We start from the raw sequence: 6,000 nt of genomic DNA on the forward strand, positions 1-6,000 counted from the left end.
GGGAGGGCAGGACTGGGCTGGGCCCACCCGGAGCCCCCTCCGGCCTGTAGCTGCTGCTCCCATCGGCGCCCCCAGCACCTACCCTGGCAAAGGTGCCTCGAAACTCCAGAAACAGAGGTGGGGGCACCAGCCCACCTTGCTGACTCACGGCCTGTCCACCCGACGGCAGCTTCCGCTCCTGGGGCCCATCAACGAGGTTCCGGCCTCACAGCTGCTGGGCCACCACCTGGCCCACACCCCCTCGGTCACCTCTCCCCAGCCCGGAAGGCAACCTCTGGACGTCCAGACTGTTTTCCCTGTCTGAGCCTGTACGCCCTGGGCCCACAGGTGGTCCTTGAGGGGTCTCAGAGGTCCTTTGGGTCAGCAGGTTTTCTGGTCCTTTTGATGACCAAAAATGTAAATAATGTGGGTGCTGCGGGGAGCCCAGGCTGTCCAGCTGGAGCCGGGCTGCTGGGTGGGAGTGGAAGAAGAGCAAAATTCACCCAGAAATATGTCTGTGGGTTGGCCACAGAAAAGGCCCCGGGCGGGGCTGGCACTCCACCTGGGGACCTGAGCCAGCACCAAGGGTTCAGCTGCTAACCTTGAGCCCATGTGCACCGTGAGGCTGCCAGGGCTGCCTAGACGTGGCTCAACTGAGCCTCACCTTCAAGATCATCTCCTCTGACCCCTGACCCACGTGGCTCTGCTTACATGCCTCCTGTGATGTGCTGCTTGCTGTCTCCCTTGACAGCTCTTTTCGGTGGGACAACTTCAGCTATTAGAAATCCTAGATCCCACTGCCTGGAGTTGGTCCGAGCAAGTCAGCTTCTTCACTGGCACCACCATCCTTCAGAAACTGGTTAGAGTCCCTGCACCACTTCTCCTCCCAGGATCTTTAGCGGCTCCTCCGATGCAGGGTTGTCAGAACTTTCCATCCCGGCCTTTCTCCCACTTGCCCCTGCCTTTCCCCAGACGCGACCTGACTAGTACAGCCCGAGGGCCTCTCCCTCCCCTGATAGGCCTCAGCTTCATATGGCCTGTTTTTGCGGTCAGGCTTCTGGCCTCTCTTACACACTTCCTGCTAGCTGCTACCTGCAGTTCAGTTTCCTCTTTTGTAAAATAGGATTAAGACTCGTATCTTCTGCATAGGGTTGTTGTAAGGATGGAATGAGTTTATACATGTCAAAATGCTTAGAAAACGTAGCTAGTGCCATTATTACTGTTTGTAGATGGTTATTGTCCAGAAGGGCTTCCCTGGTGGCTCAGCAGTAAAGAATCCACCTGCAAAGCAGGAGCTGCAGGAGATGCAGTTTCAATCCCTGGGTGGGGAAGATCCCCTGGAGGAGAGCATGGCAACCCACTCCAGTACTCTTTCCTGGAGAATCCCATGAACAGAGGAGCCTGGTGGGCTACAGTCTATACAGTCTATAGCGTCTCAAAGAGTCGGACATGACTGAAGCGACTTAGCATGCATGTGGCCCCGCTCCTCAGTGACTTCTCCTCCTCTTCTGAAAGTTTAGGGTCATGGAATCTTCTAGATGGGAGGGCCTTTAAAGGCTACTGAGTCCCAGTCTAACCCCATTATACTAGTGAGGAGACAGGAAGAGGACCCAAAGAGGCTCTGTTTCTGACATCTTCTCTGGAGGGCAGAGCACCCATCCTCAGCCTGGGACCAGAGCCTTCAATGAGTCCAGACTTTCAAGGACCTGATGGCCTCACCCCTCTGGGAAGATTCTAGCAGCCTGGGCAGGGTGTGGAGAGGGGCAGGATGTGGAGTGAGCCAGGGTGGGAGCCTGGAGCCAGGGTTCTAGAACACCCACCCCACCTTGACTCACCTGCCCAGTGAGGGGCTTGGCCTTGGGAATTCCTAAAGGGAGCCTGGGTCACAAAGTCAATTCTCAGGCTTGCCCCTACAAAGCAGAAGAGGTAACTGAGGCCAGGGAAGGGTGATGGCAGAGTGAGGGGTGTGGCAGGGCAGGGTGAGGTCCTGCTGAGCAGGGACCCTTCTGCCCCAGGGTCTGGCTATGCCATGGCTTTAAGCCTGCCAGCGTCCCCCACACTGGCCCCTCTCATGCCCTTTGCCCTGGTCTAAGGTGGCCTGGCAGAACGGGGTCAGGAAAGGTCAGAGCCAGAGGACTGAACCCAGGGCTTGGCATCCATGGGTGAGGATGCTGGCAGGACAGGCTCCCCAGATGCCTGCTCAAAAGGCTGGCATCACTGCCCCACCCCACACACTCCTCACTTAGGAGCTGCTGGACAATCTCTGCCAGCATCTTACCCAGCCCTGCCTGGCACCCAGAGGGGCTGCCAGCATTCCCTGGGCTTGGATGATTGCAAGGAGGAATCAGAAATCCTTGTGCCTTGCTGGTGGGAATGTAAAATGGTGCAGCTGCTGTGGAAAACAGCACAACAGCTCCTCAAAAAATTACACAGAGAATTACCCTATGACCCAGCAATTTTTCCTCTGGGTATGTACCCCAAAGCGCAGAAAGCGGGGACTTGAACAGATCATTGAGCATCCGTGTTCGCAGACTCTTTAATCACAATAGCCAAATGTAGAAGCAATTCAGGTGTCCATTGAGGAATAAATGGATAAGCAAAAATATGGTGAAAGTATGCCGTGGAATATTATTCAGCCTTGAAAAAGAAGGAAATTCTTCGAGAATTCCCTGGCGGTCCAGTGGTTAGGACTCCACTTTCACTGCTGAGGGCCCAAGTTCCATCTCTGGTTGGGGAACTAAGATTCCAAAGCCATGAAGTGTGGCCAAAAAATGAAAAGAAGCTCTGACAGATTCTACAACATGAGTGAAACTTGAAGGCATTTTAAGTGAAATCTTGCCGTTCAGTCGCTCAGGCGTGTCCGACTCTTTGTGACCCCATAGACTGCAGCACGCCAGGCTTCCCTGTCCTTCACCATTTCCCGGAGTTTGCCCAAACTCATGTCCGTTGAGTCATTTAAGTGAAATGAGCCAGTCCCAAAAGGACAAACAGCATATGACTGCAGATCTACGAGGAGCCAAATTCATAGACACAGGATGGTAGTTGCCAGGAAATGGGCAGTTACTGTTTAATGGGTAGTTTCAGTTTGGGAAGAAGAAAAAAGTCCTGGAGATGGATGGTGGTGATGGTTGTACAACAATGTGAATGTACTTAATGCCACTGAATTATGCACTTTAAAATAGTTAATATGGACTTCTCTGGTGGGCCAGTGGTTAAGAATCTGCCTACCAATGAAGCAGACACGGGTTCTATTTCTGGTCTGGGAAGACTTCACGTGCTGCAGGGCAACTAAGCCCGTGCACCGCAGCTACTGAGATCTAGAGCCCATGCGCAACCACGAGAAGCCGCGGCAACCATGAGCCAGAGCACAGCAACTAGAGAGCAGCCCCTCTGCGTACCTAGAGAAAGTCCACTCAGCAACAAAGACCCAGCACAGCCAAAAATAAATAATTTTTGAAAATGGTTAAAATGGTAAGTTTTGTTATGTATCAGTTCAATTCACTCAGTCGTGTCCGACTCTTTGCGACCCCATGGACTGCAGCACGCCAGGCCTCCCTGTCCATCACCCACTCCTGGAGTTTACCCAAACTCATGTCCATTGAGTTGGTGATGCCATCCAACCATCTCATCCTCTGTCGTCCCCTTCTCCTCCCGCCTTCAATCTTTCCCAGCATCAGGGTCTTTTCAAATGAGTCAGCTCTTCGCATCAGGTGGCCAAAGTATTGGAGTTTCAGCTTCAACATCAGTCCTTCCAATGAACACTCAGGACTGATCTCCTTCAGAATGGACTGGTTGGGTCTCCTTGCAGTCCAAGGGACTCTCAAGAGTCTTCTCCAACACCATAGTTCAAAAGCATCAATTCTTCAGGGCTCAGCTTTCTTTATAGTCCAACTCACATCCATACATGACTACTGGAAAAACCATAGCCTTGACTTGCTATGTATATTTTTCCATAATAAAAAAAGAGAAGGGATTAGGAGACGGGGAACAGACACTGCAGGAGTGATGAAGCGGAGACTCCAGAATGATGACTGTGTGACCCCAGGCTAGTTACTTGACCTCTCTGTGCTTTCATCTCCTTATGCGTAAAGTGAGGCTAATAACACAGCGCCCTGCCCTCAGCCCACGTAGGGTCATTGGGAGGGTTAAATGAGCTGCTTGATGTAAAGTCCTGGGAACAAGGCCTGGTTATGTTTTGTCCTCTCTTCTTCCCATTTTTCAGATAAGGAAACTGAGGCACAGAGAGGTAACTTTCCCAAGATCCTAGAGCTAGTGAGCATCAGAGCCGGGACTGAATCCACAGCCGCTGTGCACTTCCTGAGGTCCTCGGGAGGCTGGTGGTTGGAGAAGGGTTTGCATAGTCACTGTCTGGGGACAGCACTTCCTCAGAACCTGTGAGGCTGGGGTGGGGCTGAGGTGGAGCTCCTGGAAGAAAGTTTCTCAGAATCAGGGAGGCCCAGGGGCAGGGCAGGGTGGGTGGCAGGTGGCAGGTGGCAGGCAGGGCCACAGCATTGCTCCCTGCCAGCAAGGACACCCCCAGCAGGGCTGAGGCAGGGTGCAGAGTGTTGTCACCAACAGGACGAGCAGGCCTGGCTTCATTCCCCACTGGGGCTCATCCGCCTCACTCCTCAGGGGCAGAGCCACTGGGGCATAGTGGGGGAAAGACCCAGAAGCCTGGAGAGAGAAGGCTCTGAGGTCTTTGGTCCCCTCGGACCTGGCCAAAGCCAGCCTGTCCTTCTTGTCTCCCTCTGCTGAGCCTCCCAGCTTCCTGGCTCTCCCCTGTCCGCATACTCATGGGTCACCATCCTGTCTTCCACCCTCTTCCACACAGGAAGCTGTCAGCTGGCAACAGTCGCTTTCAGGCCAAGTCCTTTGGATGGAAGTAAGTCTACCAAGATGGCTGCCAGCAATTGCTCCCAACCCTGTAACTTGGCTGTGAGACCCACCCTCTCCTCTTCCCTGGAATTTGGGTGGCCTGTGTACCACTTGCTGTGACTAATGGGATAAAATTCCATGCCTAGGCCTCAAGAGGCCCTGAAGCACCCATTTTCTCAGCTTGGGAGCTGGAAGCCATGTAAGCAAATTGGATTCCCTTCCTAGAGAAATGCCACTGTGCTCTGAGAAGCCCTAGAGTCAAGACAGAGGAGAGAGGCCCTGCCTCCCCTCTCCCAACCCTTCTCCTGCTGGAGCACCAGACACGTGAGGGAGGCCAGCCAGGCTGCCCCAGCTGCACCACACCCAGCAGAGCCAAGCAGTCCCTACCTGGACCTGCCAAACTGCAGAGTTGTGAGCAGATCCATGCTGGTGGTTGCTTCAAGACACTTAGGTTTGGGGCATGTTTGTTATGCAGCAGTAGACAGCTGATATACTTCTAGTCATCAATCTTAAGGCCCCAAAAATCTCAAGATCTCAGCAACATGTCAATCCCACTGGGTTCAAGTCCTGCTTCCTCTAGTGGCCTGAGCCAGTTAACAACACCTCTCTGGGACGTGGTTCCTCCCCAGCAAGGATAACAATAGTACCGTGTGGCCTAGCATGAGGAGGCAGAGTGAGGCTGGCCCAGAGGTTGTGTTGGAGAAACATGAGCTGTGGAGTCTCGTCTACTCCTGCTTCCCAGGGTGGGGGTGGGGGTCCCTGGGCTAACAGCCCTGCCACACAGGATGATGGTCCCTCCCCATCTCTTTCTGGCAGCAGTGTGGTGGGTACTGCTGCTTCCACCCAACCTGCTGAGCGGTCTGGAGCAGAGGGTATAGAGGGTCATTTTCCTCCTCCATCTTGGGAAGTCACCAGACTTCTGGAGTTTGGATCTTTTTTTAATATTTATTTGTATTTATTTGGTTGCACCAGGTCTAAACTATACCAAGTGGGATCTTTGATCTTCCTTGCGACACACAGCATCTTTACCTGGGGCGTGTGGGGTCTAGTTCCCCAACCAGGAATTGAACCCTGGGCCCCCTGCATTGGGAACACGGAGTCCTAGCCACTGGACCACCAGGGAAGTCCCTAGGGTCTTTTGAATTA

At 53.4% G+C, this 6,000-nt stretch overlaps 1 protein-coding gene across 1 annotated transcript in view; it reads right to left on the reverse strand.

Annotated features, from left to right (window-relative positions):
• MGAT3 (mannosyl (beta-1,4-)-glycoprotein beta-1,4-N-acetylglucosaminyltransferase) overlaps positions 1 to 555 on the reverse strand; it is a 39,747-nt gene extending 39,192 nt beyond the window's left edge. Inside the window, exon 1 of the mRNA XM_027540735.1 lies at positions 83 to 555. The gene's annotated coding sequence lies outside the window, so the exon portion shown is untranslated. The remainder of the gene's footprint in view (positions 1 to 82) is intronic.
• Positions 556 to 6,000: the final 5,445 nt, after the last annotated feature.

Source organism: Bos indicus x Bos taurus, chromosome 5 (genome assembly GCF_003369695.1).
Source record: "Bos indicus x Bos taurus breed Angus x Brahman F1 hybrid chromosome 5, Bos_hybrid_MaternalHap_v2.0, whole genome shotgun sequence".
Classification (NCBI taxonomy): domain Eukaryota; kingdom Metazoa; phylum Chordata; class Mammalia; order Artiodactyla; family Bovidae; genus Bos; species Bos indicus x Bos taurus.